Here is a 12,120-nt window from a genome sequence, read left to right on the forward strand (position 1 = left end):
GCTCTGCCCAATTTAATTTAACGCATGCGTGGGTGAGGGGTTTCTTCAGTCCTGACTTACCCTTGACTTCTGGGCTGCACTCTGTGGGTTTCAGGAGTGACTTCTCTAACACCTTCTGGACCAGGAGGAGAAGCATTGTTAGGGCTTGTCCCTGGGGTGTGTCTGGGCTCCGAGGCCAGGCTATGTTGATCTTGAATTGATGATGGCTTTGCCAAGGTTGCTTTTGTGTTTGCTTCTTGGTCGCTCGTTGTGAAATGTGTTCGGTAGTAGTCATGAAGCAGATCTTTGGCATAAATTCTCATCCCAGCAAGGAGTGCATGAAATTGAAAATCGGCAGAGCCAAGGAGAGGGAGTCCAGGCTCCAGACCAATGTGGGGTTCTTGGAGATGTCCCACCTGGATGGCGGGAGCAGCCTCTCTGGGGCCTCTGAACGCTCTGCTGCCCCACGTCACCTCCTCACCCTGGCAGAGCCCGGCTCGCTCCGGGGACCCCACTTTCCTTTCACCGCTTCCAGGAGAGGCTGCTAATTTTCCATTCCTCCAAGGTCTGTACATTACCACTTGCAGACCAAAAGCTCTCTCCTGCCCAAGCACCAGTATCTCTGAGGCTCCAGCTCCTCTACCCTCCATCCCATCATCCAGGGCCTCATAGTTCCTCATGGTGCCTCCTCACTTGCAGGCATGCTGACAGTGCAGCCTTAGCGCCTCGCACTCTAGCCCTCCAAACACACTGCCTTCTGCTGGCCTTGGACACGCACTCCCGTGGCCACAAGCTGGATTCTAATGATATGAAACTGTGCAACCTATAAAAGAATAAAATCAAACCATATATATATATGTATATATACACAAAAGTATATCTAAATGTATACACATGTATATATGTGTATATATAGTATATATACAGTATATATACACATATATATACAGTTTACATACATATATAGTATATATAGAATATATACACAGACATGTGTATAATGTATATATATACAGACATATATATGTATAAATACACATGTATGTATAATATATACATACATGTGTATATAATTGTAAAATATAGATAAAATTAATCATTTAAACCATTTTTAAGTGTAAACTCCAGTGGCATTTAAGTGCATTTATAATGTTATGCAACAATTGCCACCATCCATCTCCGGAACTTTTCCATCTTCCCAAACTGAAACTCTGCACCCCTGAAACGCTAACTCCCAATTCTCCTCCCCCAGCTCCTGGCAATCCCTCCTCTATTTTCTGTCTCTGCGAGTCTGACTCCTCTGGGTACGTCATACGAGTGCAATCACATGGTATTTGTCTCTCCAGGGACTGGCTTGTTTAGCATAAGGTACTCAAGTTGCCCTCGTGTTGTGGCATGTGACAGGATTTCCTTCCTTTTGAGGCTGAGTTGTATTCCATTGTGTGAATATACTCCATTTTGTTTATCTACTCCTCCGCGGATGAATAGTTGGGTTTCCACTTTTCAACTGTTGTGAATAAAGCTGCTATGAACAAAGTGTCTATCTGAGCCCCTCCTTTCAATTCTTTTGGGTGTATACCCACAAGTGGAATTGCTGGATCACGTGGTAACTCTATGTTTAACTTTTGAGGAACTGCCAAACTGTTTTTCTCAGCAACGGCACCATTTTACACTCCCCGCTAGTAATCCGCCAGGGTTCCAATTTCTCTACATCCTCGCCAGCACTTGCTATTTTCCATTTTGTTTGTTTGTGTTTAAATAATAGCCACCCTAATGGGTATAAAGTGATAGCTTATTATGGATTTCACTTGCATTTTGATTTGCCTCTCCCTAATGATAGTGATGCCGAGCGCTTCTTTTCATGTGTTTATTGGCCGTTTGTGTGTCTTCTTTGGAGAAATGTCTATGCAAGTTCTTTGCCCATGTTTGAATTGGGTTGCTTGGATTTTTTGCGTTGCATTGTGGGAGTGCTCTATATATTTTTGGTTGGCAGTTTTTTCTCCCATTCCATGGGTTGCCCTTTCACTGTGTCCTTTGATGGACAACAGTTTTTAATCTTGTTTAAATCCAAGTGATCTATTTTTCCTTCTGTCACTTGCACTTTTGTTGTCATACCCAAGAAATCATTGCCAAAGCCAGTGTTGTGAAGCTTTTCTCCTATGTTTTCCTGTAGATTTTTTATAGTTTTAACTTTAATATTTATGTTTCTGATCCATTTTGAGTTAATTTTTGTATATCATGTAAGGAAAGAATTCAAATTTATTCTTCAGCATATGAATATCCAGTTTTCTTGGCATTATTTAGTAAAAAGACTGCCCTCTTTCCATTGAACGATTTGGTACCCTTGTTGCAAATCATTTTGCTGTGTGTGCAAGGGTTTATTTTGGGTCCACTCAGTCACCCGCTTCCTGCCTGCAAACCGACTAACCCTGAGATCAATGGAGAAAAGTGTGTGTTTAAATAAATGACTCCTGCCTCATTTCTGACCCTGTGCTTTCTATGTACATACACAGAGACACACTCAGACACACAGAGACACACATACTAAGACACACAGATACACACACACAGAGACACACATACTAAGACACACAGATATGCACACACACTGACACAGATGTACACACAGACACAGACACACAGATATATACACAAGATAGGCACACGCAAGCACACTCCCAGAAACACGTACTCACAGAGGCGCACACAGACACACACACACATACACACAAGCACACACACTCAGCAGATGTATCAGAGAGTTTTTCTGAATTTTAGTTCAGAAAAATGCACTGGAAGGAGACTGGAAGGAGTTCTTACTGCCCTAAAGTAGGAGGAGACTGGTGGCCAAGAGGAAGAAGTAGAAGTGAAGAAGTAGAAGTGAGCTGTCTCTGCCCAGCTGCCCCCGGGCTCTGCTCCTCTCGCCTCTCACAGTGGGGCTGGCTGAGTTCAATCCCTGGTATTGCAGACCTTAAGAATGCATGGAACATCTTTATGCTGGGAATTGGGAGGAGGATGGATCAGCCTTGCAGAAATCCTTGGAAGACAAGACAACAGGTTCCTTCCCCGTGTTGGGGTGGCGAATATCCAAGTTACTGGTGGAGAATCCATATGGGTCTGCAGTAGCCTCAACTCTCGCCTCCTCAGAAAAAAGAATTTGACTGAGGGGCATAAGGCAGGAAAAAGAGACCAAGGCAAGTTTCAGAGCAGAGTGGAAGTTTATTTAAAAGCTTTAGAGCAGGAAAGAAAGGAAAGTACACTTGGAAGAGACCCAAGCAGGCGACTTGGAAGTCAAATGCCCCATTTAACCTTGATCCTGGGACTTTATATGCTAGCCCCTTTCCAGCATCTTGCGACCCTTTCCCTTCATTTTTCTCTTAGTGTGGGCTGCCTGCACGCGGTGCCCTCTTTATGCTTGGGAGGTGAGCACGTGCGTGTGTTGACTAGAGTTGTACACCTGCTCATCTGAGACTTTCTTACCTTTCCGGTGGAATGCCCCTGAAGGTCATGTCTCTTAATGCGCATGTCCAAGCTTACTCCCCGGATTCATGAGATTTTACTGGAAGCTTCTGACTCCCAATTTCAAGTGTTTTTATATACTGGGAAATTGCCTTTCCCTGGTGCCTGCAACCAATTATCACCTTAGTGTGACAGCTGTGGGCCATCAGGAAATTGCCTTTCCCTGGTGCTGTCTGCCAATTCTCATTTTTAGAGAGGCAGTATGGCAACTGCCAAACCATCACCTGATGGTCCCCTGACATTTCTGGTGGGCAGGTGTTGGGGAGCCCTCTCCTGCCTTGCTCATGCCTGGCTAGCTACCTACTGTAACACTGGAAGGCCTGGGGTACACGGGAGGAACTTGTAGAAGTTGGTCAGGGAAAGCTGCGGCTGATGGCAGGGCCAGGAAGGGGGCCCATCTTAGCAGCTCAGATTCCCTTTACACTCGAGTCCCCTTCTCTCCCCATGCATGCTTCCTGTGTTATTGATCCTTCAGGTCTCAGCTCATTAAAAACAACAAGAACTAATGTTTATTAAGAGCATACTCTGTGCCGAGAACGATACACACATTTTCTCTTTTAATCTTCAGAATAACCCATGAGTTGGGCAACATCAACATCATCATCACCTTCTTCTACTTTTTCATTTTTAAATGAAGAAATTGAGCTCAGTGGTGAATTTGCTTGCTTGAGATCATGTAGGTGGGAGGATTTGAGCCTGAGTCTGACTCCGATTCCAGGGCTCCATTCTTAACTTCCTCACTCTCTCGTCCCTCCCAGACCATTTTGGCCAATCTGGGTTAGGGGTGCGGGTACCTCCCTCACTTCTGCCAAACCAGTGCTCTGCAGGTTGGGACCAAGGGGGCCTGAGGAGGCTGACAGTCAGCCCTGTGCTCCCCTGGGGGCAGGGGTTGGGGACACCTTTTCACTCCAAGAGTCCTGCTTGTCAAGCTCTGGGTCCACTCAGAAGGGTGCCTTTTCCTGGTTTGCACAGAGGCACTGCATGGGCATCATGCTGTCTTGAAGGGATTGTCACTGGATTTGTAATCTCTCATTACTTGTCATTCTCTCTAAGGACTGCTAGCTCCTTAACAGCAGAGGCTGTGTTGTATTCAGGTTGGGCCTCCTGTCCCTAGCATCCAGAAGGCACTTCATGCGTAGTTGTTGAATGAGGAGTGGCCAATGAAGAAAGGCATTGTAGGTGCCTCCCCTGCTGACTCACACCTGCGCAAAGGCCCAGAGAGTTTCTGGTGTGGGGTCAGGGCTTCACCCCTTGGAAGAAGGGCTGACATTTCACAGCTCCTTTTCTTGTTACCTGTTACCTGGAAAGAAAAGTTTTAGATTTTCATGGACTGCCTTCACGCAACTTTGATCATCCAGAAAAGTGCTGCGAAAATGATAAAAACAGGGGTTAGCTCTGCTTGCAACTGCAGAGTCCCTCATCTCATAAAAAATATGAATAGGCGCCTAGTATTAAAGCTTTTCTCTCCCCTGGCTATGGAAATCTGTTATTTAGCCTCTCCTGGCCTCAGTTTCCTTACCTCTGAAATGGGGATAATAATGTCCACCTCATAAATTTATCACAGGGGTTAGAGGAGGCAACCCATGGGAAGGGGGTAGGATAGGACCTGCTGCAAGTTAAGCTGCACAGTAGCTGCTAGCTCTGTGTGTGACTGTAACTTCATTATTATTATGGTGTGGAAGTCATGGACTTTGAATCCAAGTTGCTTACTTTTTGGACGAAATGGATACAGCAAAAGAACAACAATCCATGCGTTTCAAAGTGGGTGAAGCAGACAAAAAAGTCGTGGTAGCGGAAGTGAGGATGGGAACCCTGGGGCTCAACCTGGGCTGGGAAGGCATAGGGATGTGGGTTTAAGCTGGATCTGGAGGGATGGGTAGCAGTTAGGTAGACTGAGGCAAGGGGAATTCCAAGTGCAAGACCAGGAATGAAGAGGTATGAAAGGGATGGAAGAGAAATGTATTCTTCAACCTTTCAAGCTCATCAGTGGGTCTCAGCCTAAATGCCACTCCTCAAGCCTTCCCTGATCCCTCCGTCTGGACAGCCCCCTTGTTATATGCGCTTACATTCTGGCACCAATGCTCTGACACCAGCTGGGTGTTCAGCAATTCAGTTCAATTCTGATACTATCTAAAGTTAGTGCAGAGCCCCCAAATTAAAGGGCTCAACCCCAATAAGACTGTACCCCTTTCAGATGACAGGTGCACTTTGGAGATCCCAGGCCAATTGCACTTCTATCTGACTTGGCTACAAATTCAGGGGTTCCCACAATCCCCAACTCAGTCTCAAAAATTCACTAGAGTGACTCACAGAAATCAGGAAAGCACTGTGCTTATAATTATAGTTTTATTAAAAAGGATACTGATGAGGAACAGCCAAATAAAGATACATAGGATGGCGTGGAGAGGACACAGAGCACCCAAGCCCTCTCCTCATGGAATCCAGGTATTTCTTCCTCCCAGCACATTACTGTGTTTGTGACCACAGGACCAGCCCAAACTAGGCCTATTCTGTTGATAACAGGAGGTCGAGTCACCTTGTAGGCATAACGGAGTGAAAGTCATGTAGGCCAGGGATGTGCAATAGAAAAAGGTTTGACCTTTAACAACACCTGGTACAAGGATTCCTCTCTGGGGAATCAAAAGACTGGGAAATGACTGGAACCTGAATGCTGGAACTCTTTCAAAACGGATCTGCTGGCCCAGAATATCTGGGGCTAAAATCCTTACTGTAAATGGTTCGTTTGAAGCCCTCCCATCAGACTCTGCCAAGTCAACATTCCTAAATCCTTTCTCTTGCCCTCTCAACCCTTCAAACTTGCCCCAGATCCCAAATCAGTGAGATAGATATGAACTGCATCTCCTGTCTCCTTGCTGGCTGGTCTTGCAATAAAGCCTTTCTTCTCTCAAAAGCTAGTGCCATAGTATTGGCTTCTATGTGTGTCAAGCAGCAAGCCCATTTATTCAATACCATCTTCACCAACCAGAAAGTTCCAATGAGCTTTGGTGTCTAGAGTTTTTATTGGTGTTTCATTGTATAAGCATGATAGATTGAACAATTGGCCACATAGTTGAATTCGATCTTGAGGTCTCCATTCCCTGGAAGTTGGGTAGCTGAAAGTACAACCCTACAATCACATGGTTAGTCTTTCTGGTGGCCAGCCCCCATACTGAGGCTATGTAGAGGCCCACTGGGCATCACCTCATTAGCATCACAAAGACATTCCTATCTTCAGAAAACTCCAAGGGTTTTTGAAGCTGTGTACCAACTGAGGAGAAAGGCTATATATGTATTTTTAAATTATATTACAGTTCTTACAGCACTTTTCACAGCTGAAATATATTGCTTTTACAGTTAAATATTTAATATGTATTTATCCAATAGACTATAAGCTTCAAGAAGGAAGGGACTTTGTTGTTTTTGCTCCACTGTAACCTTAGCATGTAGCTCAATTCTTGGCAAGTAGTATTTGCTTTGATTGATAGATGTGATTTGTATATATTCTATATATGAATAATGGGTGTAAGAGTTAAAGAAAGAGAAAAGAAACACAAAAAGCAGCTCAACAGTCAAAGACAGGTTTATTTTAGAGAATAAACTTGAGAGGGGCATCTGGCTGATTTTGGTCAGGAGCACTCCCTCTTACAGACTAGGAGTATTCATTGGATTTAGGGTGAAAGAGCTTATCACAGGCTTGGAATGTTTCTGTGTGGAGAAGTTTATTGTGGGGTTGGAATGTCTCTGGTTGAAGGAGAGGTTATCTTGGGGCTGACATCTCTCCAGCAGGAGGGGAGATTATCTCAGGGCTGGCATGTCTCTGATCAGGGAGGGATTTATCTTAGGGTTGGAATGTTTCTGGTCAGAGATGTCATTTGTGGTTTATGGTCATGCTGACCTTAGCCATTAGGCTGATGCCTTTTGGATTTAGGTGGTTTTTGATCAAGGGTAACTTTAAAATGGTGGTGCTTGTCCAAGATGGCGATGCTCCTGCTCTGTCAGTGGGGAAAATTAAAGACTGCAAAGGTATATTGGGACAGATTGTAGAAGGCCTTACATGCTCTATGGTCTTAAATGTTTCCAGCATGTCTCTCACATCATCTCAGTAACTGCTGGGAAGGCACCACTGGGAAGATTTGTAGAATCACCTAGGCCTACTCTGGCTCCATGGAAGCTTCTCTGAAACATGAGTCTTATGAAGTCTGGGAAAAGGGCATGAGTGGAATGGATGACTCAACATTCAACTGCAGTAGCGGGGGGGGGTGTGAACTCAGTGCTAAGTTGAGGAAAAAGGGCCAAAAATACAAAATGTGGTAAGATTTGTCTCTCTCATGTTTAGCAGTCTGAGAAGTGCTTAAAAATCGTTTTTGTTAGAGTGCTGGTGCCCAGTAGATAGGGGAGTAGGAAGACAAACCCTAGTCCCTACTGAGCATCACTAGACCTGAGAAGGGAAAGAGGAGGGGCTCCGAAGGGAGGAATCCAGGCTCTCTAAAAGAAATTGATTAACACCTGAAAGGCTCAGTTCATGTTTCCATCATCCCCTGCTCATGGTCAAGTCAAAGAAAAAACTGATGTCTAGTCATTGAAAACATCAAAGCATAAGGTGGGAGGATGATTGCGTCCTGTGTGGCAATGGGCAATGGGAGACGGGACAAATTCAGAGCACTCAGTACTTCCCCTCTCTTTCTAGAGCAGAATGTAGGGGTTCTAAGTGTTTAGTACGGGTCTTGATTCTTTATTTTATCTGCTTCTGTGGCCCTGGCTTTGTTGTCTAGAAATAATCAAAGATCATAGACTATTCCATTTGGAAGAAACTTTAAGGCCGTTATTTGTAACCCCACTGAATTGCTAGTGCCGCTCAGGTCCAATCTCTGCATGAAGTGGAATTCAAAGGAACATAAGCCCAGAGGAATAGTGAAGAACTGTGCTGTAGGCTTTTTTAAAAGTGAGGTCCTCATCCAAGGGGTTTGCATAGTGTGCCACCAAATAAGCATCTCAGAACCTTCTCTGGATGTCACTCTCCTCTGAAGTTCCATACCGGGGCTGAGGCAGCCCCTGCATCTCTCCCTCTTCCCCATCCCATGATTTCCCACTGCCTCCCTGCTCCCCTCATTCCCTTCTTGCTTCCCTCCCATCTCACCGCCTATCTTTCCCCTACCGGAGGGGACCGTGAGGGCTTCTGCGGCTGGCTCTGTGGCGGAAGCTCCCTGGGATGTGCAGGCCTTCAGTAGCACTGAAAGCTTTTCTCCAAGAAATTCTTATTCATGATTTCTGGTGAGCAAAACTCACCATCTGCGTATTCTCTAAGGCAGCTGTCCCAGTCCTGGGTGTGTGGCAGGTGCTGCCTAAACACTGGCTGGCTTCAGGGAAAGGCTTTGTTTTTTTCTTTTCTTTTCTTTTTTTTTTTTTTTGCATAAGATTCCATTCCACAATCATCAGAAGCCTGCTTGCATTTCATGGGCCCATGAAATTACTTATTTGATTCCAGAGAAAAAAGACACACCATTTCTGTGAATCGAGGGTCTTCGTTTGAGTTTTCTTTTTGGTCCCTCTCTCCATCATGCAGGGAGGGTCCCTATTTTGCCGAGGTTAGAAGGAGCACCAACTATCTATAGACATTTAAAAAATGTCTATAAATATACAAAACTAAAAAAAAATTTTAATGTAATATTCAATTTAGAGCAAGATTTAAAATATTTGAACACTAAAATTGAAACAGTTACCTTACAATCTCTATCTGATTATCTATAATTGAGTAATGACTGATGAGTTGAATCACATTTTCTCAAAGTATCCTTTGGCCCCTTTCCTTTCCTCAGGCTGGAAGAGCTTTTTCTAATCACTTAGCCTTCAGTGTTCCTAAATGCGCTCCTCTGCTTTTCTTTCTCCCCTGGTTCCCTGCTCTTCCACTCCCCACCTGGCCTTTTGGAGATTGTGGGATCTGCGGAAGCTTCATCATGTATCTCCATTTTCACGTTCAGTTTTAACACCTCAAATGAGTCTTTTCAATTCCACAGCTCTTTCACTCATCCTGTATTAATGAGTGCTCTTCCCTTTATAACTCCTCACCATTGTTCCCCAGCTGGAGGAAGGAGCCGTCCCTCTGCCTGGGCAGCTAGCTGCAGGAGAAGCCCACAGCCACAGTGCATCCTCCCACCGGCAGCCTAAACCCCCATGGTTAGCTTCACACTACCAGAAGTTTCCTCACAACCACAAACTCTGCCTCCCTTAAAAAAATGATTTTGAAATTGATGCATAATTGTTGCATGTATTCATGGGATACATGAGGTTTTTTTGATACATGCATACAGTGTGTAATGATCAAATCAGAGTAATTGGAATATTCATCACCTCAAACATTTATCACGTTTGTGCTGGGAACATTGGGCACAAAATACAGTTAGACAAAAGGAATAGATTCTAGGGTTTGACAGCACAGTAGGGTGACTGTTGTTAACAAGAATTTATGGTACAGTTGACCTTTGGACAACGTGGGAGTAGGGGGAGGGCCAACCCCCTCATGCAGTTGAAAATCTGTGGATAACTTTTGACTTCCCTGAAACTTAACTACCAATAGCCTACTGTTCACAAGAAGTTCTATTGATAATGTAAATAGTCAATTAACACATATTTCATCTATGTACTATGTACTGTATTCTTACAATAAAGTGAGCTAGAAAAAAGAAAATGTTATTAAGAAAATGATAAGGGTGGGGCACAGTGACTCATACCTTTAATCCCAACACCTTAGGAAGCTGGGGTGGGAGGATCACTTGAGACCAAGAGTTTAAGGCCAGCCTGGGCAACATAGCAAGACCCAAACTCTACAAAAATTAAAATAAATTAGCTGGGTGTGGTGGCATGCACCTGTAGTTCTAGCTACTTGAGAGACTGAGGTGAGAGGATCACTTGAGGCCGGGAGTTTGAAGCTGCAGTGAGCTATGATCACACCACTGCACTCCATCCTGGGCAACAGAGTAAGACCCTGCTTCTAAAACAAAGAAAATCGTATGGAAGAAAAAATATATTGACTATTTATTAAGAGGAAATGGACTATCAGTAAGGTCTTGACCATTGTCATCTTCACATTGAGTACAATAAGGAGGAGGAGGAAGACAAGGAGGAGTGGGTCTTGCCGTCTCGGGGGTGGCTGAGGTGGAATAAGATCTACTCACAAGTGGACCTTCACAGCTCAACACTTGTTCAAGGGCCAACTCTATATTTCAAAATAGCTAGAAGACAAGATTTAGAATGTTCCCAACATAAAAAAAAAAATTTTCAGTTTGAAATAATTTTAGACTTACATAAAAGTTTTAAAAATATTTCTTAGAATTCCTGTGCACCCTTCACCCAGACTCCCCTAACGTTAATGTCTCTGTACCCAGAGTTCAGGGACCAAAACTATGACATTAGCATTGATACAACACAATACTAAACAATAGTCATTTTTCATATTCTCCCAGTTTTCCAGCTAATGCCTTTTTTTTTGCTGGTCCAGGATCCAATCCAAGATTTCACCTTGCACTTGGCCTTGCCTCCTTGGTCTCCTCCAGCCTCAGATGGCTCTTCAGTCTGTCTTTGTTTCTTATAACCTTGGCGATTTTGAAGAATTGTAGGTTTTCCCCTCAATTTGAGTTCATCTTATGGTTTCCCCTCATTATTTTGAGGTTATGCATTTCTGAAAAGAACATCATAGAAGCAATGCACTCTCCTCAGTCCATCATATCCAAGGGTACGTGACATCAATATGCTTCATTACTGGTATTAACTTTGCCAGCGTGGCTAAGGTCAGGTCTGCTGGGCCTCTCCATTCTAAAGTTTGTATCTTTCTCTTTGTAATTAATAATAATCGAGGGTGGGGGGAGATACTTTGAGACTATGCAAATATCCCATTTACCCTGAAACTTTGGCTCAATTTTGTTGCTATCCATCAGCAGATCATGTCTGCAACAATCACTGTGGTGTTCTAAGAGTGATTTTCAGCGGCAGCTGAAGGCTGGTGAGTCAGAGTCACAATGTTCCAGATCCAGGGCCTTGTGCAGAAGCTGGATATAGAGGGGATGAAATGGAAGGTGTGTGAGGATGTGATCTCCTCCATATGGAACCTCCTCATCTACGTGGCCCTGCTGCAAATCATTCCTTTTATCTTAAAGAAATTGCACAGCATATGAAGATTGAGTATCACATGTGAATGTATAATATGCAGAACCTGATTACAGTTTCTACAACTCTCTGCAAGCAAATGGGCCCAGAAAACTGTGAGACTCTTTCATGGTTGGGTATAAAAATTCTGCTTGTTAAGAACAAGTTTGGCTCAGCTAAGCTTGTTCTCAGCCAAAATATAAAGCTATTTATAGCTAAAATATAAAACTATTTGAGAAGTATGAAAAGACATCTTGTGGTCAGGGTGTGCCATTATGCTTGTGACATTTGGCCTCTGTAAATGTTGGTATAATAGTAAATAATGTCAAACTCCATTTTCTAGCATATATTAATAATTAAGGGAACTATGTCTGAAATGACACTGCTTTGTCAGTCAGTTCTGTTTACCTTTTTACTTCTGTACGAAGTGTATTTATGGAGTCCCTTACAATTAGTCATGTTTTATGGAAGTCAGCATACAAC

General features: G+C 43.7%; 1 pseudogene; it reads left to right on the forward strand.

The window, feature by feature from the left end:
• Positions 1 to 11,490: 11,490 nt before the first annotated feature.
• LOC108514240 (mitochondrial import receptor subunit TOM5 homolog pseudogene) lies at positions 11,491 to 11,666 on the forward strand (annotated as a pseudogene).
• The last annotated feature ends 454 nt before the right edge of the window (positions 11,667 to 12,120 follow it).

Source organism: Rhinopithecus bieti, unplaced genomic scaffold (genome assembly GCF_001698545.2).
Source record: "Rhinopithecus bieti isolate Rb0 unplaced genomic scaffold, ASM169854v2 scaffold_32012, whole genome shotgun sequence".
In the NCBI taxonomy this organism is placed as follows: Eukaryota; Metazoa; Chordata; class Mammalia; order Primates; family Cercopithecidae; genus Rhinopithecus; species Rhinopithecus bieti.